This window comes from Myotis yumanensis, unplaced genomic scaffold (genome assembly GCF_028538775.1).
Source record: "Myotis yumanensis isolate MYYU_CA2020_CCGP unplaced genomic scaffold, mMyoYum1.0.hap1 SCAF_2, whole genome shotgun sequence".
In the NCBI taxonomy this organism is placed as follows: Eukaryota; Metazoa; Chordata; class Mammalia; order Chiroptera; family Vespertilionidae; genus Myotis; species Myotis yumanensis.
The window spans coordinates 175,614,241-175,636,512 of record NW_027223753.1 but is presented as its reverse complement, the minus strand read 5'-3'; the positions used below and the strand labels follow the sequence as shown (position 1 = coordinate 175,636,512).

The 22,272-nt window shown below is 42.6% G+C and overlaps 1 long non-coding RNA gene and 3 other non-coding genes across 5 annotated transcripts; all 4 read left to right on the top strand.

Moving 5' to 3' along the window:
* Positions 1-1,651: 1,651 nt before the first annotated feature.
* On the top strand, positions 1,652-20,109 carry LOC139004061 (uncharacterized). Of its 2 annotated transcripts, none has more exons than XR_011470326.1 (4): positions 1,652-1,815; positions 7,431-7,597; positions 9,355-9,457; positions 19,429-20,109. It is a non-coding gene; the product is annotated as an uncharacterized lncRNA (long non-coding RNA). The 2 variants fall into 2 exon arrangements; XR_011470327.1 differs by having other exon boundaries at positions 9,355-9,488.
* Positions 9,136-9,270, top strand: LOC139004637 (small nucleolar RNA SNORA63). Its single transcript, XR_011470492.1, has one exon. It is a non-coding gene; the product is annotated as a small nucleolar RNA SNORA63 (small nucleolar RNA).
* On the top strand, positions 9,758-9,904 carry LOC139004779 (small nucleolar RNA SNORA81). Its single transcript, XR_011470592.1, has one exon. It is a non-coding gene; the product is annotated as a small nucleolar RNA SNORA81 (small nucleolar RNA).
* LOC139004639 (small nucleolar RNA SNORA63) lies at positions 10,529-10,658 on the top strand. The gene has a single exon (XR_011470493.1). It is a non-coding gene; the product is annotated as a small nucleolar RNA SNORA63 (small nucleolar RNA).
* Positions 20,110-22,272: the final 2,163 nt, after the last annotated feature.

Sequence of the window (22,272 nt, the reverse complement as noted above, 5' to 3'; positions counted from 1 at the left end):
CATTGTTGCTGTTACCCTGTCTGGATTTGAAACGTGTGCTGATATATATATTTTACATGCACACGTTGAAAATGGCCCACAGCAGACATCCGTGTAATTAGTTTCAAAATGAAGACATTTTGGGAAGAATATTGTATCATAGTTCATTCATTTGCAATAGCTCTTTGTTCCTTTTTCCTGTGGTAATTTTAGAAATGAGTGTCAAATTTGAAATTAGCTCTGCTAAGTTGGGGTTTTGCTCTTAAACTCTGCACTGGGTCCTCCTCCCCCTCCCATGTGTGAAGAAGAAGCCACACCTCAACAGAATAGGAGGAAAAATCTAGAGCTATTTTCAAGTTTTATCTTTTTGTATATGAAAATGAAATCAAATAATAATAATGAAAAAAAGTCATGAAAAGGCATGGAAGAAACTTAAATGCTAAATATTAAGTGAAAGAAGACCATCTGAAAGGCTGCTTACTATATGATTCCTGCTATATGACATTTGGGAAAAGGCAAAACTATAGGGACAGTAAAAAGATTAGGGGTTGCCAGGGGTTAAGAGGGGTGGGGGGAAGAACAGTCAGACACAGGACTTTCAGATCCCATTTTTAGTGCAGTAAAACTACTCTTCATGGGATTACACATTTTTGTCCAAACCCACAAAAGTACAATACCAAGAGTGAATTTTAATATAAACTCTAACTTTCAGTGATTATAATGTGTCAATGTGGGTTCATTAATCATAACTCTGGTGAGGGATGTTGGTAATGGGGGAGGCAATGCATGTGTGGTGGCAAGTAGTATATGGGAAATCTCTGTATCTATGGTCAATTTTGCTGTGAACCTAAAACTGCTATCAAAAAAATAAAGTCCAATATGTAATACTTTCTACAATGAAGGTTAAAAAAAAAAGTCCACAAACTTGCAACTAGACGTTGAATAAGTTCTGGAGATCTAATCACTGCGTAGTGATTATAGTCAACAACACTGTATTATATACTTCAAAGTTGCTAAGAGATTAGGTCTTGAATATTCTTACCACAAAAAAAGAATAAATCTGTGACATGATAGAGGTGTTACCTATGGCTGTGGTGATAATCTTACTGCAATACATAAATGTATCAAATAAATCCATTGTATACGTACACCTTAAACTCACACAGTATTATATACCAATTATATCTCAGTTTTAAAAATAGCATTATAGGAAAATTGTCTTAAAATTCTGTAATTTTGTGTTTGAGATGATTAAGAAGAGAATTTTTAAAAACATGTTTTTCACATTCTTGAAAACACAAAAATTTGTATCTTATTCCACACTCTTATATCCTACGACAGCTACCCTCTGCCCTTAGCGGCTCTAAAGATGAAAGGCCATGGGGGTTCCTCGTCCTAGAGCCCAAGAGAGAGAGAACCCCCGGGGCCGCAGGAGGACGGACGGACGGACGGACCAGCACCCCGGCTGCTCAGGAGGCTGAGGACCCAGCAAACCCCTCGGAGCAGGAGCCCAGCTGAGGAGGCGGGACCACACGCGACGGGCGCGCGGTCCGATTGGCCGAGCGCCACTGAACCTGCTCGGTCCTTTGATTGGTGTGAGCGGCGACGCGCCCTCTCGAATGCCTCGCTCGGATTGGCCTGCTTCTCGGCCCAGACCTGGACAGTGGCCAGAGGAGGACAAGAGACTTCTGTGCGGGATGGAGGGACGACTCGGGAGGACGTCTGAGCTGCAGGTCTACCAGCGGCTGAGATCCAGGGGCGTGGCGGCCACCTCTGTGATGTCGGTGCTGCTGGTGGCGCCTGAGCGGACCGGCGGCAGCGTGTCCCGAGCCCGAGGTAACGGGGGTGTGTGGGGGGGGCGGGGGGGGACGGGAGGGGGGAGAAGGAGGGAGGTTCGGGGAGGTAGGGTGCCTGTCCAGGGGCGGGGCCTGTGCTGTTTGGCCCCCTTTCGCAATGAGAGCTGCGCGGGATACCCGAGGGTGGGAGAGGAGGAAAATGAGGAAAGAATCTGCAAGTCAGGGAAGTCGGCTTCCAATTCCACCTGCGGAGGGAGCCCTCCCACCACCAGCCCTTCCCTTTCTTCCCCTTCCCACCGCCCCCTTCCGCCTGCCATTGGCCTCAGTTTCCCATTTACGAGGGGGGGGGGCGGGGCATGGCGCCGGGCCTGCCATCTTTTATGCGCACCTCGCCAGGGGTTGGTTGCCAACTTTAGCAATAAAAATACGGGATGCTATTTGCATTTACATTTCAGATAAACAGCAAGTAATCATTTAGCCTAAACATGTCCCCAATATAAAATAAAATTAAAATATAAAAGTGTTATTTGTCGGAAATTTGACTGGGCGTCCTGTTTTGTACCTGGCAGCCCCAGGCAGGAGTGACCCTTGGACACATCCTGACCATTGGCAGGTGCCTTCCCTGTGCGGGGAGCGCGGTGCTCCTCCCTGCGGTGATGAAACCCCAAGGGGGGCCAGGACGCCCTGAAGGCCCCTCTCAGTTCCTTCATCAGCGTGCAGCTCAGAGAGAGACTCCTGGGGGGTTCTTTCTCGTTGTTGGAATAAATCTAGTTAACAGAAGCGAATTTATCGTTCAGAAGGGCTGAGAGTTGTTTTATATTCAAGTTCCCCCCTGTGGCATTTACTTTATATTTTTGGGAAGAAGTAACTGTATTAAATTGTCAAAGAATAGTTATTTACTATATGTTTTTGGAAATACATTTTATATAGTAAATCACAGTGGCATATCATTCGGCTCTGATGTCCGTGGAGACGGTTATATTCATGTGTTGCAAGAGATCCATACATCACTGTAAAGCAGTGGTTCTCAACCTTGGCTGCACATTAGAATCATCTGGGCATCTTTTTAAAATCCTGATTTCTGGGCCTCATCCTCCGGAAATTCTGTTTCTTTGTTATGGGGTAGGGCCACAACATTAGTAACAAAGAAACAGAATTTCTGGAGGATGAGGCCCAGAAATTAGGATTTTAAAAAGATGCCCAGGTAGCCGAAACCGGTTTGGCTCAGTGGATAGAGCGTCGGCCTGCGGACTGAAAGGTCCCAGGTTTGATTCCGGTCAAGGGCATGTACCTGGGTTGCGGGCACATCCCCAGTAGGAGATGTGCAGGAGGCAGCTGATCGATGTTTCTCTCTGATCGATGTTTCTAACTCTCTATCTCTCTCCCTTCCTCTCTGTAAAAAAATCAATAAAATATATTTTAAAAAAATAAAAAATAAAAAAAAATAAAAAGATGCCCAGGTGATTCTAATGTGCAGCCAAGGTTGAGAGCCACTGCTAAAGGTAGGGTTAAAGTAGTATCGTGTATAGAAGCTGAAGCTCAAATTGTGGAATGGGACACACCTGGGTTCAAAGCCCAGCTCCAGCACTTGGAAGGCAGTAGGCAAGTTACCTAATCTCACTGAGCCTGTTACCTCCTCTTTACAGTAGAGATGATAATAATTTTCCACTTCATGGGATTGTTGTATTAAATTCTTGTCCATTGTCTGGGACATAAAAGTAATTTTACCTGTTATTAGCCATTGTAATTGGACTTTTGGTAAGTGTGGGTCTTTGGCATAAATCATTAGATAATCATTACATTTTTAAATTTTAAGTTGAAAAAAGTCAAGCAGTTAAGGATATTATTGTGAATATCTTGAACTTCAGTGAAAAGAAACATACTGTTTAATAATAATTAAGGCAGACATTTTAGTCTATAATATAACAATTTTACCAGATCAAATATCTGTAAGCTGGGCTAATACAAAAAAATATTTATATATCTGTATCTTTCATTGCTCCTCATGTATAATTTTATATGTTTTCATTTTTATTGGGTTATATGTAAACAGGAAGAAACATTACCAGCATCAAAAATGACTACAGGGTTACTGTTGAAGTCAGAAAATGGGTGTATAGTCAGTGGCTGTTTTTAGTGAGGCATACTGGGTATATTTTAAAAACTAGAGGCCAAGCTTTTAGAATTTTTATGTTTTTGTATATTGTTTTATATCCTCAGTGTTTACAGTGTTAAAGTAGTTTACTTATAAACTATTCCCTGAAATTCCTCTTGGGAAATTTTCTCATTTTTTTCTTCAAAAAACTACAAAACATTTTTACCACCTAGAAAGGAATATGTAATTTTGAAGATTCAAGTTCTAATTTTTGCAACCACTCTTTATTACCCAAGTGATCAGAAACAAGCCCCTTAACATATCTGGCCCTTGGTTTATTTGTAATATAACTAACAAAAACCTATTCCCTCGCCCCCAAGATTTATAAATGCTATCAATGACTATTAGATACTATCCACCAGAGAAAACTTCAGCCATGGATGAATCCAACTATATATCTTTGTACCTACAGCAAACCTCCTAGAAGAGCTGGAGAAACTTATACACTGGGAAGATTTGGTAAAAAAAAAAAAAATTAGTTCATGGTAGTCAACTTCACCTAGGCTTTCATTCTTCCATTTTATGCAACTGCTTTATCAAGTCCTCTTCACTCTTTTCAAAACCCTGAAATCTCCTACGAGCCATTCTCAACAAATGATCCCAATGTTATTGAGAAAATGGAATTCCTGAGCTAGGCTTCCTGCCAGAAACTCTGCCCATCCACCTTCATCTGTGCCCTTCCAACTTCCATCAAAGTCTATGATTCCTTTCCCTGTCCCATCACAGGGATCTCATTACATCCAGGGTTTGACTGTTGGTATTGACCTTGATCACCCAGCTGAGGTAATATTTGTGAGGACTCTCCACTGTAAAGTTGCTCTGAGAAATGATGAACCAGCCAGCTTATTTTACTTTTTTAGACAAAGAAACAATATATTTTTGAAGAAGTGACAAGATAAATACACTTGGGTTTGGGTGCTCTTTAGTGAGTTTGGGCTTGGGCAGTAAGTCAGTGAAGGAGTAACATGGTTTGTTTATGTAAGCTCTTCGGCCCTGGATTCCTTACCTCTAGTGATGAGGGTGTCTCCCTCAGCTTCCCTGCAGCAAGGAGTGCACCTCTAACTGCAGAGGTGAATTTCCTGAGTTCAAGGCAACAAGCGAGGTCTCAATGGGCCCTTCCTGCACCAGCTGCTTGTCAAGTAACTTTAATTCAAAGTAATCAGTATGCCATGGTGGGATATTTTGGGGTGGCCTTCCCTGTGCCCTAACAAAGTTGAAGGCTTTATTTAGATCAAGGCTGTATAGTCACAGTTTCCTATTGAAAAGGTACTTATTTTTAAAGGGAATGGTAATCAGTGAATACATACAGAACGTCTTGCCTTGGAGCTGTTAACACAGAGCTTATTCACTACATGTCTTACACACAGAAGAATAATATAGGAAATGTTCTTTTTTTTTTTTTTTTAATCTTTATTGTTCAGATTATTACATTTGTTCATCTTTTTTCCCCCCATAACTCCCCTCCTTCCAGCTGCCACCCCACCCTCCACCCTCACTCCCCACCCACTGAGTTCATCCATAGGTGCATGATTTTTGTCCAGTCACTTCCCGCATCTCCCACACCCCTTTTCCCCCAAGAATAGTCAGTCCATTCCCTTTCTATGTCCCTGATTCATTATAGTCACCAGTTCATTCTGTACATCAGGTTATTTATTCACTTGATTCTTAGATTCATTTGTTGATAGATGCATATTTGTTGTTCATAATTTGTATCTTTACCTTTTTCTTCTTCTTCCTCTTCTTAAAGGATACCTTTCAGCATTTCATATAATACTGGTTTGGCGGTGATGAACTCCTTTAGCTTTTCCTTATCTGTGTAGCTCTTTATCTGACCTTCAATTCTGAATGATAGCTTTGCTGGATAAAGTAATCTTGGTTGTAGGTTCTTGGTATTCATCACTTTGAATATTTCTTGCCATTCCCTTCTGGCCTGCAAAGTTTCTGTTGAGAAATCAGCTGACAGTCGTATGGGTATTCCCTTGTAGGTAATTGAGCCTCTTTCTCTTGCTGCTTTTAAGATTTTCTCTTTGTCTTTTGCTCTTGGCATTTTAATGATGATGTGTCTTGGTGTGGTCCTCTTTGGATTCCTTTTGTTTGGGGTCCTCTGCGCTTCTTGGACCTGTAAGTCCATTTCTTTCTCCAGATGGGGGAAGTTTTCTGCCATTATTTCTTGAAATAGGTTTTCAATATCTTGCTGTCTCTCATCTTCTGGCACTCCAATAATTCTGATATTAGTCCGCTTAAAGCTGTCCCAGAGGCTCCTTACACTATCTTCACACTTTCGGATTCTTTTTTCATTTTGCTTTTCCAATTGGGTGTTTTTTGTCGAATCTTTGGTTTGATTCTTGTGCTCCTCTGGTCTGCTATTGGGTATAATATTCTTTATTTCAGTCTGTGTATGCTTATTTTCTAATTTCTTTATCGTAGCATCGAGGGTCTCATTAGTTTTCGTGAGGCTCTGCACAAATTTATGGCAAGCCCTCAAAATTGCGATTCTTAGCTCCATATCCTCCATTTCTGTCATGTTTTTTTGTCTCCGCATCTTTTATGCTTTCTTGGTGCACCCCCTTGTGGTCTCTGTGCGCAGTCTTGTTCTAGCCAAGCCTTAATTGTTGTAGTTAACACTAGAGGGATTTGACCACCAGGCCGACTGGCGGTGGAAATCAGCTGTGGGAAAACTTCAGTCCTCAGGGGAGGCGCTAGCCCAGCCCTTGCCTGAGGCGATCGGCAAATGGCTGTGCGCAGGGTTTGGGCGGGGCGGGCTCAACAGGGCGGGGGGAGGGAGCCGCTATGGCCGCTCTCAGTCCGTCCCCAGGGGCTCTGCCTCTCTGTCCCAGCAATCGCTGCAAACCTCGGAGGGGCCGTAGCCAGACAGTCCCGCTTCTCCCGTTTGAGTCTGGGTCCCTAGAGACTCGCCCGGATCTGTAGCCCAGAGTCTGAGACTCGCTCCTGATTGAAAACGACAATCGCGCCCTCAGCCGCCAGCCCGCTTTGCGCGCGCACCCTCACCACCGCACGGCCGTACCTTTAAATTTTCCACACTGCGCCTCCGCTGAGCGTCGGAATGCTGTTGTTTTTGCTTCTAGTTGAAGAGACTCTCCTCAGCCAGCCTTCCCGTGGTTCTGGTTGATGTCCGCTCCGACTTTTAGTCGTATTTTTGAAGTGGTTGTCCACGGCGGCAGTCTCCGGTGTTTACCTATGCCGCCATCTTCGATTCTCTATCGGAAATGTTCTTTTTGATACTTTAAGAAACAGGATCCCAAGTTTGAAAAAGTACAAAAATCTAATTAAAAATGAGACACTTAAAAGGAGTCTATCGTGAAGCAGTTTGATTAGTTGTAAATTTGGAGGTGATTCTGTGTTGTGCTGTATAAAAGCTGCTTGCAGACCAGAATTTTAAACTGAATATGAACAGTTTGGCATTTAGCCATGTGTTTCGGAAATCATTTGATGGAGCCTTTATTTCTGCAACATAATAACTTAACGCTTTTGACTTTTAGATCCAAACGGTAACTCTAGCTCTTGAATTCTGTCTGGGAACAACTTGTCATGCCTGCTTTGTGGAATTGGTGTTCAAAAATGAAATGCAAAAATGCAGACTGGCCCAGCACATACTGGTTATTGGTACTCCCGGGAGAACAGGAGATGTTAAATAGAGGATATCTTTGTAAGTATTACCATGTTTTTCCTAGGGTGTTTTTTAACCATAATATGTGGGATATGGTAAAGAAAAATAATTAGCCTAATTGTTTAAGCCAGTTGCCATGCATGAATATCTAGAGGTGATACTAAGACTTTTTAAAAAATATATTATTATTGATTTGAGAGAGGGAGAGAGGGATAGAAACATCAATGACAAAAGAGAATCATTGATCAGATGCCTCCTGCACGCCCTACACTGGGAATTAAGACCGAAACCTGAGCATATGCCCTGACCGGGAATCAAACTAAGATCTCCTGGTTCATAGGTCAGTGCTCAACCACTGAGCCATGCCATCTGGCAAGACTTTTCTTTAATAGGCTTTATTTTTTCAGAATGGTGTTAGATTTGCAGACACATTAAGAAGACAGTACAGAGTTCCCAGATACCTTGCACCCAGTTAGGCATATTATTAACATTGTATTTTAGTAGGGTACATTTGTTAACACTTGGATTGCGGGAAACGAGTTAAGTCGGCTCGTGTGAATTGCACGTACTCCGCGGGAGCCGTCTTAACTCGGTTCATATAGATTTGCGGTGGAGTGCGGGAAACGTGTAAACTCGGGCCGATTGTAACTGCGTATTACCAAATATTTGTTTGTTTGCCGTTCACAAAGATACCTACCTGCGTATGCGAACCGTTTCATACCCATTGGGGTAATAGGTATCATAAAAATCCCTTGTAAGGAGAGAACACTTTATGGCGCTGGTCGAGTACAATACCGTTAGGGTACCAATGTATTGTTTTCTCATTTTATAACCGATATCCCTGGATATCTCACCATGCAAAGAGAATAGTTATTGAGAAATACTTCTTGTGTCCGGACGTCTTTAGTTTTGAGTTTTGTGAATATTATTACGTGTTTAAACTAACTCTGATTTTGCGCGGGAAACCTAAATAATTGCCCGCGCCATCTTATATTTTGGCGGGAAATTCACCCGACACCGTAGTGTTAAAATTAATGAACCAACATTGGTACATTATCTTGAACCAAAGTCCAGAGTTTATTCAAATTTCCTTGATTTTTACCTACTGTCTTTCTGTTCCAGGATCGCACCTGGGTTGATTACCTTGACAGTTTTGAGGAGTATTGGTCTGATAGTTTTAGAATGCCCTACATTTGAAATTTGATGTTTTTCTTAAGGTTAGACTTGGGTTAGGGATTTTGGAGAGGAAGACCACAGAATTAAAGTGCCATTTTCTCATTACATCAAGGGTTTGATTTGGTATTGACCTTGATCATCTGGCTGAGGTAGTATTTGTGAGGTTTCTCCACTGTAAAGTTCCTCTTCCCTGCCTGTTCCATACCATAATCTTTGAAAGGAAGGTTCTATGCACAACCCACACTTAAGTAAGACTTATTTTTTAATTTTCCAAATGGATCAAGATGCTTGTTTTGGATGAAGCAAATAAATATGTTGAGCCAAGAGATGAGAGATCAAATCCATGAGATTTACCAGAAATTAAATACAAGTATTGAGGTATGACATGACTTTTCTGTAGCAGGCAGGTTGGGTTAATTGTTACAATATAGCTGTGAAGTGCTATATTGTCTCTCCCCCTGCTGAGAGTAAGTGTTTCCTACAATCTCTGTCTGACTCATTTCCGTAGTAAGACAGGGACGCTTGGTCTCAAACATTTTTTTCTTCAAATATTATTTATGAAAACTATTATAGCTGCTTAATTAATGTGTCAACATAATTAGTTATTGTCTCTTTTTAAGGTTGTGCTGCTTTCTGCCTGATGCCAGTTGATCTGTTGCAAGTCATCAGTTCATGAGTTCCATTTCAAATTCTGGTGAAGAAGGAAGAATTGACCCTTGAAAGGTTCAACATTTTATAATAATTTTGAAAGAGGGTAATGTTATTCTAATTGATATACTTAAAAATTGTAGCCAGGATTTTTAAACTATATTTGTATTGATTTCATAGAGTAAGGGAGAAGGAGAGGGAGAGATAAAACATCAAGGATGAGAGAGAATAATTGATCAGTTGTCTCCTGCATGCCCCCCATTGGAGATCAAGCCACAACCCTGGCATCTGCGTTGACTGGGAATCAAACCATGACCTCCTGGTTCATGCTCATCCACTGAGCCACACCAGCTGGCCTAGCCAGGATTTTTTTTAACCTTCTGTGCTAAAATAGCAGAACCTAGTATCATGTCTATGTATAGTATTTGTAATAAAGCTAGCAGAGTAAACACAAGAAGGGTAGTAGAAAAAATAAGATTAACGTTTGTTTTTAAGTCCAGAGTATTTATTCTTAGATTAGGTACAATAATATCTGAATTTAGGTGAAGTTAATAGAATGAATTTCTAACTGGTCTCTTCCAATAATAGGGATGAGAGAAATCAAATGGCTTTTTATTGTGACTCTGAGGTGAACTCTGAGATTTTCCTCTAAAATACTGTAGGGAAGGAAATTGTATGTTCTTTGTGAGTTATGAGAGACCAGCAAGTACATAGGCTGTTCTTTTTCAGAACATGGGGCAAAGGTAGATGGGCTGCTTCTTTTTTTGTTTTGTTTTTTGTTTGTTTGTTTGTTTTGTTAATTCTCACCAGAGGATTTTTTTTATTGATTTTAGAGAGAATGGAAGGGAAGAGGAGAGATAGAGAAACATTGATGTGTAAAAGACATCAATTGGTTGCCACCCCCTCCCCCACCAGGGCCAGGGATCAAGCTTGCAATCCAGGTATAGGCCCTTGACTGGAATCGAACCCAAGACCCTTCAGCCCTCAGGCCAGTGCTCTATCCACTGAGCCAAATTGGCTAGGGCTAGACTGGCTTCTGAGAAAAATATGTGCCAGGAATTTCAGTGTCTGATGTGATAAGAAGGCTATTCCCCTGTATTGCTAATTAAGACACTGTTAATATCTAATTATTTCCTTAATAAATAGAAGCAGGATCTAGTTACAATGTAGCTGCGAAGTGCTGCATTGTCTTTGCACTCTGCTCAAAATAAAACTGTTTCCTTCCAAGCCCTGTGGCCCGGTGCTGTAGCCACCAGGGATGTGTGGTCTCACACATGTTTCCCAGCTTAAACGCTGAGTGGTCTAAGGACTCTTTTTGTTTTTTTAATTTATCTTTATTGTTGAAAGTATTATAGATGTCCCATTTGTTTGTTTGTTTGTTTGTTTGTTTGTTTTTCCCCAATGACCCCTTCTCCACGCACCAGCCCCTCCCAGGTCTTCACCATTCTTGTCTGTTTAACCAACGACTCTTGAGCATTAAGTCTGTTAATACTTTGCAGGTGGTAACAGAAAGAGACATTATCAAGAGGGAATTGAGACAAGGGACAACCCACATTTTGATTTCTATGACTTATTGGGAGTTCAATTCCTTATTTAATTATAATATTTATCACCCAACAGTTGGTTTTGAGGGGAAAATTTTAAGTCACCTTTGTCAGCTCAAGCTATGTAGGGGGGATAAAGACCACAGTCCACAGCGAGCTTTATGCTGTCTGTGCAGTTCTTGACTCTTCCGTGGCCCAGAAGCGTGCTCAGCAGTTGATTTTTAATCAGAAAGTGTATATGTACTATCATGTCTCAGGCTCATGATTTTTATGTACAACTAGTATCTATGGTTATAAACCATGATCTGCCCACTACTTGTGAAAACTATTCTTAGTTAAGTATTTGCCATCTTCATTGAATTACTTGTTTTTATTCCGGTGAATTGCAATCATGTATCGCTTTTTAAGTGTGGTTTTGTTGGGCAAACAACCTCGAAAATCAGATAAAGAATCCAGAAAATGCCCTAATCCGTTTGGCTCAGTGGATAGAGCGTCAGTCGGCCTGCGGACTGAAAGGTCCCAGGTTCTATTCCGGTCAAGGGCATGTACCTTGGTGGCGGGCACAGCCCCGGTGGGGGGTGTGTAGGAGCAGCTGATCGATGTTTCTAACTCTCTATCCCTCTCCCTTCCTCTCTGTAAAAAATCAATAAAATATGTGTTGTTTTTTTAAAAAAAGAATCAAGAAAATAATCTTATCACCTAGTAATGTGATAAGATGTATTTAAAATGGTACTTTTGGAAGATTCATGGTTGATCAGAACACAGAGGGAAAGCAAATGTGGAATAAAAAGTCCAGATTATGGACTTTATACAGTTGATACTTTTTTTAAAAAATCAATAATGCTATTAGATCTGGTTGTCTTAATTTGCACAAGTCTTTTTATATATCATCATCATCATTATTATTTAGTCATGTTGCTCAAATCTTGTGCTTTCTTGATGATTACTCTATAACTGGGATTTTCTCAGCATTTCTGGTAGCAATTTTATTGACTCTGGCACAGGTCAGAGTCATTACATAAATTTAATTATACCTTGCTACTAATGTAAAACTAACTTTCTTTAAAAAAATATAATAGTTGATGAGAATAGGTGACAAGATGGGGCTCAGAAATGGCATTGGCCTGACTTCGGACATGCATTCATAAGTGAAACTATGTTTGGATAAAGAGTTAGTGTTTCCATATTTGTTTTTCTCTTGTCCTGATTATTTGATCCAGCCAACACATTTTAATTGGTTGTATTATGTGTATCGTTAGAGTGGAGAGCTGTGTTGGTAAACATATTTCAGTTATTTGTGTCACAGTGTATGAGGTGATCAGAAAACAGTGATAAATATGGGTTACCATAGAACATTTTTGGAGTCTCCCTCCCCCACAAAAAAACCCCACACACACTGGAAAAGTTTTAAGTGCTGTATCAGGTCTGTCCAGTAGAACTTTCTGCAGTGATGGAAGTGCTCTCTGTCTGTGCTGCCCAACACAGCAGTGACAGGCCACACGAGGCTACTGAAATTCAACTGAGGACCTGAATTTTACTTAATTTTTACTTACTTAATTTTAATTAACTTAAACTTAAATAGCCACAAGTGGCTAGTGATTATTATATTGGACAGCATAGTCCTAAATGATAGTTAACAATCCAGAATTTATATTTGCAGTTTATAGTTCCAAATATGTTCACAGGATTACATGACTGTTCTTTTTGTTTTGTCCCTGGTGCTGACATCTGTCCCAGGCTGACACCTGCTCTTGGCCTACTTTGGTATGGGATTTAATTTCACTGCCCCAAACACAATACTGTCATCTGTTTTATAAGTAATAATACTTAGGATGCCTGATAGAATCTGCTCTTGCAGCCAGATGAATTCTTTGGCACTAACTACAAAAGAAGACTTTTATTTTTCCCTAGATATTGTGATGAGCATCTAGTGCTCCAATTACAAGTATTCTATATAATCTTAGCAAGTAAATAGCCACTGATGGTTAACAAGTAGCTCATATTGTTAGTAGTTCCCGTAGGATTTGGTAAGTAATATTCCTATGAATAACTTTTCTGTTCAGAGTTGGCAGGAGGAGGAACATTTGGGAGGAAAGCTGTGGCCATAAGTATTCTTCACGACACGCAGACTTTCCACCACACTGTAGTGGAGGAAATTTTTTAAAAATTTATTGGAGTGACATTGGTTAATAAAATTATATAGATTTCAAGTATACAATTCTATGATATATCATCAGAATATTACTTTATGCCCTAGCTGGTTTGGCTCAGTGGATAGAGTGTCGCCTGCGAACTGAAGGGTCCCGGGTTTGATTCCGGTCAAGGGCACATGCCCTGGTTGCGGGCTTGATCCCCAGTAGAGGGCATGCAGGAGGCAGCTAATCAACGATTCTCTCTCATCATTGATGTTTCTATCTCTCTCTCCCTCTCTGAAATCAATAAAAATATATATATATTTTTAAAAGACACTTGGAAGTTTAAGGAACCCTTATTTTATGATGTATGCACCACTGTGTTCACAATTCCTCTCCACTACGCACAAGACAACTTATCAGCAAGAAAATCCTTTATATGGCCTCGCTTGGAACTTCATTCCCTCTAAATTCTAAACTCAAGTACACATACTCTCCAGTACACTCATCTTCAACCACCACCTCTATATATTCATTTAGAACACTCTGTCCACCTCTCCCTGCCCCCAACCCCCTCACCCCTCCCAGCAAGCTCCTGACCCACCTCCCTGCCTTGGATGAGGAACCATCTGGCACCTTCGCCCTCCTCTCCTCGGTTCCCGTCCTGTCACCCCAACAGCCCCAGACCTCAGGTCACCCCTGTCTTCTCTGCTCCTACAACACCCGCCAGGCTGCTGGGGAAGGTGTGACACCCGCAGGCAGCATCCCTGCCAATGGCCATACCCAGCTGTGGGCAGGGCACTCCGTGCTGTGTGACTGTCCTTCACTTGTCCCGACCTTCTCCCTCTCCCAGTCTCTTCACCAGCCATGCCAAGTCTCCCCTCTCTGAGGTCTGTCTTCCTCACTCTTAGCTGATGCGTTTACTTCCTGCCTCATTGAGATAGGAGAAGAGTCACACATTGTCAGCTTCTCATTCCCATGTGTGTCTCAGATTCCCAGGCTCCTGCCCTCTCCATTCCCTGAGGCATATACTGAAGGTCAGGGCAAGGCGCTCACTTGAGGTACAACATTTAAGGGGACATAAAAAAGTGTAGTAATAAAAATCAGTCCTATTTAAATGTAAAGTTTTTTTTAAAAAAATTAATGCAAAAATCCACAATAAACAAAATATCAGAATTTAAATAGAGACAGGATCCTACCCAACATTTACTTAACCTGCCTCACTCGCCTCACCCTAATCCTGTGGCTGACTTGTATGCAGCCCACGGGTGCTGAATGTTTCAGACAGGCAAGTAACCTTGATTCTGTATTCATTGATACATAATGGAAACAGGTTTCACTGAAAAACACTTAAACTTACTATATCCAATACATATTTTCACTTAAAAAAAAAAATTCTGAACCATTGAGTGCAGACCTGCAATTTGAAGAAACAACCAGTAGAGGGATTCTCTCCTACTGTAAAAGGACCATCTTCCCTTCTAAACATTGCCATAACAAAAACAAACCCCAGTGTTCATAGAAGTAGGTGATGTAATCCAAAGGGAACACTAGGAGGAGGAGGACTAGGACTATCAGAAAGAAAGAAAACTAACTAAGTCATTTAATTATTCCATTCTGACAGGCTCCTCCTTATTGGGGAAATAAAGTATTATCATGAAACCTGCCCCTCTGAATAGCCCTATATTTTCTGTATGAAAATACATTCAAATTTTAGTTCTCTAATTCTAGTCTGAATAGTTTCATAGGAAATTGGGTCTCATATTAAAAGTTTAATATTCAAAGTACCCCCTGATGAGGATTTCTAGGCAGTTACAGTAAGAGTCCATTTTACTATTTTGTACCTTTTACTTTCAATCTTTCAAGTCCCATGGTAGGATAATTCTTGGGTCTTTCCCAAGGTTGGCAAAGGAAAGAGAGAAAATTATCTGTAACTTATTTATGCTAGCTACATCAGTTTCCACATTCTAGAAATTTCTTTTCCTAGCTTGTTTTGGAGATCTATTGCTCTCCATTAAACAAATGTGCCCCTACTAAAACCAGTCCAGAAGCCAAATGGGCATGTTCAAAGAAATCAAAAATCATTCAGAATTCACTGGAAAGCATGTGTTTCGACTTGGTCGGTTGTCTCAGTAAATCCACTCTACTGGTGCTGAAAAGCATAAATGGTTGCTGTGTAGTAGTGATTGCTTATCCTATCTGCCTCCATAGGAAGGGAACAACCTGAAGTTGAATTTATAACTCATTTTTTTAAGTGTGGAAAATTAAGGATGCTCTTAGTTATATCACTTATTAATTCAAATTTGAGGGAGTTTCAATAGTATGACTCTTCTAGAAAAGACAAAATTCTACTCAGTAACTGTCTTGGGTGTTTTGTGACTATGACTTTAGCTATGAAATGTTAGCTTACACTGATTTGTGGGTTATGACTCCACAAAGAATAAGTTAGTTCTTGATTCAGTGTTAGCCCAAACACTTTAAATTCCAACTTAGCATGGATGTGGGCACAGGGGAAATGGGTTACAGTACCATTTCTCACTGCTGGCCACCTGAGATCTGCTGTGTGCGCTCAGCAACAAGATCCCGAGTTACACGTGGGGGTGGATTTCTGTTCATTGGTGTGGAAAACTAAAGGCAGAAATGCTGAATGAACAAACACACAAAGACAAACCCTGAGTCTTTGCCAAGGATACTGGTTGCATGGGGATTATAAATTATAGAGTACTGTTATATTTTATTTTTATTTTTTAAATATATTTTATTGATTTTTTACAGAGAGGAAGGGAGAGAGATAGAGAGTTAGAAACATCGATGAGAGAGAAACATCGATCAGCTGCCTCCTGCACATCTCCTACTGGGGATGTGCCCACAACCCAGGTACATGCCCTTGACCGGAATCGAACACCGGGACCTTTCAGTCCGCAGGCCGACGCTCTATCCACTGAGCCAAACCGGTTTGGGCACTGTTATATTTTAAAGACATTATGCTAAAAATAATTAAAATTTTCCATTAACAAGCTTGATTATGCAGATTTTGAAACAAAGAAGCTGAAATGTAAAGTAGACCTCATAGAGGTCAACCATTTGCTTTTCTAAGCTTGGCCTTCTGTATTCATTCTTGAGCACAGTTGTTGGTTGACAGGGCTGTTTGCTCTTTTAAACACAGTTCTTGTTTTGTGCTTGCCCACTTAAGGAGCAAACTTCTCCGTTGCCCACTCTAGCAACAGTCGCTAACATGGGTGTGTTTACTGTACAGCGGGCACGTTCGGAATGCCTTACACATGTACGAGCCCTTTACCTCTCACAACCACCTATGAGGGAGAAATCATCTCCCCATTTTGCAGAAGAAGAAGCTGAAGTCCTGAGACTTGGGGTTCACCACGTAACCTCATAAATTCCAGCTGAGGCCCTGGTCCCTCCCTGAGGTCCTCCCCTGCCCTTCCTTCCCGGCCCTGGCAAGGCTGCCCTTCCCGGAGCTCCCATCAGGATGGGAGGGCAGGGGAGCAGGTGGGGCAGGGCCAAGAGAAGCGGCCCAAGAAGGCAAAGAACCTGCTTCACTGTGTGAAGTTTGGAGTCACTTACGTTTTGTTCCCTCCCGCCTGCATCTTGTCCGAGCGTGTTCTCACTTCCTTTGTAACAAACCCCTTTCCTGACCCTCCATCTCAGCTTTGCTACATAACATTGCTTCACTAGATAAGGGGCAAGCTGTCCTCCACTGTGTACACACAGGATTTCCCCCAGAAAGAGAAATGGTCCACGTGGGGATGGGAACCTGAAGTGCCAAATGCTGCTGAGACAGAGAGAGAACTGGGAGAGGAGAGAGGAGAGAAAGGGATACAGTAATCAAGGCTGTCTCAAGAGGAAATTTATCTACATAACCTTATGTGCTGATCGCTCTCCCTCCCTTCCCCCACCAATTCATTCAGTTATTAGCAAGCAAAGTGAAAACTGCTTTTTTTTTTTTTTTTAAATATATTTTATTGATTTTTTACAGAGAGGAAGAGAGAGGGATAGAGAGTTAGAAACATCGATGAGAGAGAAACATCGCTCAGCTGCCTCCTGCACATCTCCCACTGGGGATGTGCCCGCAACCCAGGCACATGCCCTTGACCGGAATCGAACCTGGGACCCTTGAGTCCGCAGGCCGACGCTCTATCCACTGAGCCAAACCGGCCTCGGCGTGAAAACTGCTTTTAAACCTATGATTGCTTTATTTTTTTCTTTTACTTTTCTCTACAATTGCATCATATATCCTAGTCCTTCCATTCTTTCTGTAGGTCCCACGTATTAGTACTCATATTATTTGGTCCCAGTACAAAATATACAGGGTTGGTTTTTTTTGCCTCAGTATAAAATGCTATTTGCCCATCAAACCACAGAGAGTAATCATTTATAGCTGGTATTTTGATAAAAACCCACTGGCATTAACTCACAAATAAGCTCATTCATTGTTAAAGAATAAATACATCTGTTCCTTGGCTCTACCCACTCTATTAGATACTCTGTGTATGTGCAAATGCTCACACAAGTCTATAGTCCAGGTCCCCGTGTCAGACTGCGCTCAAAAAACCATATAGAACTATACCCTACCCCCAAAGTGACATTCACACAAAATAAAAACTTCACGTAGTCTTATACACAGATTTAAAAAAAAACCCCACATAAATAAAGATTATCTGAATAAGTCAAGGGTTGGTGCGAGGTTGTGGAGCTTCTATTGGGAAGAGGGGAGAGGGCGTGGGTGAGAGATGAGGATTAAAAGAGTGGCCCAGAATGCCAACCCTGCTGCCCATGTATACACACCACACAGGGAAGGGGCCAGCAGTCTGGAAGGACTTCCTGCAGCAGCCTGTGTTCCCAAGAAAGCCCCTGAAAGGAAAAAACAGCAGAAGGCTTCATGGTTCAGAACAGTACCGTTACTTCTATTGGGAGAAAGTTCACAAAGATTTTGAAATACAGTGGAAATTAACAGAGAAGAGTGATGATGGTAACTTGACTAAAATGAGGATAGCAGATGGCACAATGGCTGCTTTAAAGAAAGGAAGGTAAGAATTTGATTTGCAGAACAGAAGGGAGCCACAGACTATTAGAAAAGTACTTTCTAACACCAAGGTGATGGCTTCAAGATGACAGGAGCTGTGATTTGCATGTCAGAGCTAGGAGGGATAGATAAGGCAGAGAAAGGGTGGAGAGAAGCAGACTTAGGGGGGAAATTCAGTAAATAGGGTGAGTCTTATTAGCCGTGAGAAGAGATGACCAAGACCTGAAACCAGGAGAACACGGGAGTAAACATCATACCAGGGTTGGTAGCTGATCCGCTTAGCGCCTAACACCACTGAAGCTTATCGACACAGAGCCAGGCTTGACTGGTTCGGGTAATTTGCACTTTCTGGATTCTCTTAGGCAGGAGATGTCCTCACAGACCCTATTCAGGCCCTGTCCTACTCAGACACACCACAGGCTGTGTTCTAACTGCTGGGTGTTCATGCAAGGCCTGAGATGAGAGGGATGGGCTGGAATCCTGACCTCCTTCCTGCCAGCCACAGGATCTGGGCAAGTGACCCACCTTCTCTACACCGCAGGCCATTCCTGCCTGGAAGGGTGCAGTGAGGACTGACTGCAATAACAATTACGTGCATGAAGGGCCAAGCTTGGCAATCCTCAGGGGCTGGGTGGGTGCCATCACCCTCATGCCACCTGAGCTGCAGAAAGAGCTTCTCACTGGTGAGCTGGCAGAGGCGCCTTCATGCTGCACCCCATCATCATGGCTGCAGAAGGACCTGCTGTGTGTCACGTCTCTGTTAATACAGCATCGCCCCTTCACATAATGCACCATCTCTGGCTGCCTTCTCCTGTGCTGCCCACCAGCCACAGCACCCACAGTCCTTGGGCTGGGCTTTCCTCCCCACACCTGCTCCCTGGTGGTCTCGTCCGCGGCCTTTATCCCTGACTTATTTTTCCATAGATTCTGAGCTCCACACGTGAATGTCTTCACTTACATGTGTCACACAAGCCCTAAGCTTGACACGTCTGAAATGCATGAACCAAACACGTGTTTGTGAAACGCTGACTGGATAGAACTTGACTGTCCCAAGGGCCAGAATCCTCTTCTCACCAGCGGGCCCCCAGCCCAGGGCATTGCGTGTCAGTAACAGTTGGCACTGTGTAAATTGTCTTCGGATCTGTTCCCTATTCTCTTGAGAGGCCTCAGACCTCTTGAGGGGGGAGCCCACATCCACTCATCTCCAGTTCCCACAAAGAATCCCCACAGGCTCTGCACAGAGTGGATCCGCATGTATTGACCGTTGGTTGAGTTAAATGTGTGCTGAACGCTCCCCACATCCATCACATATTCAAACTTTCTTTCCAGGAAGCCCCGTCCACAGGACAATGGCCCCAGTGTGCTCCTCCCTGATGCCAGCAGGCCCCAGAGCTGACACTGAGGCATTCGTTCCCCCACAGTCTTGCCTCTGCTCCTGTGGTTTGGCACATTCCGCATCCTCCCTCCATTCCAGGGCTTGGCCGCTGGATGAAGACACACGAGGTACACCTGCAACGGGAAGATGCTGGGAGCTGAGGACACAGGCACTCTCCGCAGGCCATTCTCAGAACCCACTGTCTCCTTTTCTCTTCTCCTCTGCACGGGGCAGGGGCCTGCTGCACCCATCATCTCCTCCATCACACACAGGGCCTCTCTTTGTGCCCATCTAACCTCAGCAGGGGCCCCGCACGCAGCCTCAGAGAGGCAGGTCCTGGAGGCTGGGACCCTCCTTGGTCCAGTAGAGCTGTGCTGTGGATGGGGTGGCCTCGCTGGGGGAGGGATGGGAGAGAAGACTGGGGTGGAGGGCACAGGTCTCCCTCCAGGCTGCAAATGCCCAGACAGCCCTAGTGGCAGTGGCCTGGGCCCACTCCCTGACAGTGGTTCTGCCAGCATTTCTCTCCCCGTTGGAGTGTGCAGGGGGCAGCCAATTAATGATTCTCTCTCATTATTGATGTTTCTATTCCTCCTTTTCCCTTCCTCTCTGAAGTCAATATAAGTAAATAAAAGACAATTAGTACCATCCTTGCTACCGTTCTCTAAACTGCGTAAAGCGATCTGGGTCCTGTGATGGGGCGGAACCAAGAAAAGGAAATTACAGGAGGTGCCCAGAAAATAGTTACTATGATAAGGAGACTGCAGGCCTGGCTCAGATGCAACCATTTGTGTTCAGAATTTTACACTTAAGTTTGGTTGTGCTAATTATAGTTTAAGGACAACTGAAATAGAAATCTCTATTTTTCTTATTAATAATTTATAAATGCTCATTGCCTGCTTCAGTTGTTCAGCTTAACAATTACTAAGTTAATAATTACTAATTTTGTAGTTAGTAATTACTAAGCTGGTTAACAATTGCTAAGTGCTTATTGCCTCCTTTACGGAGCATATGTGACTCAAATCCTACTCAAACTAATTTCAAAGGCAGTTATAAGCCTGCCTGGGATTCATAGTAAGCATTTTCCTTAAGTGGACTGTTGATTATTAGAAATATTTTTCCACATTGAGAATTTTCTTACGCTAAAACTTCCTAAAAGCCAATCACTAAAGCCCTTGTGACATGCAGGGGACGTGAAATAGTCCCCTGCATAAATCCTGGTTGGTCAAATGGTCTAAAGCAGTGGTCGGCAAACTCATTAGTCAACAGAGCCAAATATCAACAGTACAACGATTGAAATTTCTTTTGAGAGCCAAATTTTTTAAACTTAATCCATATAGGTAGGTACATTGTTATTAACTTAATTAGGGTACTCCTAAGGCTTAGGAAGAGCCATACTCAAGGGGCCAAAGAGCCGCATGTGGCTCGAGAGCCGCAGTTTGCCGACCACTGGTCTAAAGCACAATAATAACACCTTATTGACCCTGCAGATTTACAGGGAATGATTGTTAGGAAAGTTGAACAATATCCCACAGGGGTACACTCACATTGAGTTGAATACATTTCTCCTGGGAGTAGAGAGATTAGTATAATAATGGAATATCTGCGGGGCTGGTAAAGATGAAAATGAGCCTACAGAAGGGGTGGGCTCTTCTGAACATTTTTGGCTCTTTGAATATTAAATACTCATGTTTTTCACCCTCTGGGCTTTTGCACTAGACCCGCCTGTATTTCCATGTAACCCAGGTGAAAGCACATCGGTCATTTCGGGATGTTTTTCTTCATTGAGCATTATGTCGTTATTTGGATGTGCCTGCTGGAATCTGGCCTGCACAGTCCTCCCCTCCTGTTGAAGTGGTTGTTTTCTCAGTCCTTTCCATCTGCAGTTTCCCAGGAACCTCCATGGCGCACCAGAAACCCTCACTCAGTCTTGCTGTGTTTGGGTGATGGTGTGTGCCACATCCTGGCTCTGTGGTGCAGGCAGTTCCTTCAGTCCTACCCATAAACAGATGAGGGCTTGGGCAGCCTCCGGCCTCTAACCTGCTCACCTGTGTCCTTGCTGTGCAGGCTCAATCACTCATGCAGCTGTGAAGCAGAGTCAGAAATTGGCTGCTATTTAATCTTTGACTCATCATTGACCTCTCAGCCAGCAAATTTAACCTCAGTCTAGTCATTAACTGAGTAAGTCTGAATCCTAATTTCAGTGGTATGCTGGCAAATGTTTAAAAACCTGACTCTCAAGGGACAGTATTTGCTGATCCTTTGGTATATATACTCCCACCGTGGCCACTTTAAAGCTGACAAGGTGAAGTCATTTAAGGAAGTGGAGCTGGGAAGAAACGTGAGCTATTGGCTTCCTGACATGGTCCTCTGGACTCCACTGCTTCCTCTTCGGTGAAATGGGAATGATCGTGAGTACATCTTGCTCCCGGAATTGTTATTTCTGACCTACTTTGATCATTCATTCTTTCAATAAGCATTTGTGGAGAATCAGTGTGAGTCAAAAGCCAGGTACTGGGGATGAAAGAGCTCACTGTCAAGGGAGTTGTGACTCAAATAAAATAATACACATTATCCAAAAAAGCCCACCTTTTTAATTCTTAAAATGCAACATGAATGCAAATTAATTTGAATTAAGTTTAATAGGATGGGTGTACAAAGGACTTCGGGTCCTCTGTCCACAATGGCTGCACATATAAGCTTGTTGTGTCATTATTTAGTATAATGAGATATTGGAGAACATGTATCTACCAGTGGTTCTCAACCTTCCTAATGCTGCGACCCTTTAATACAGTTCCTCA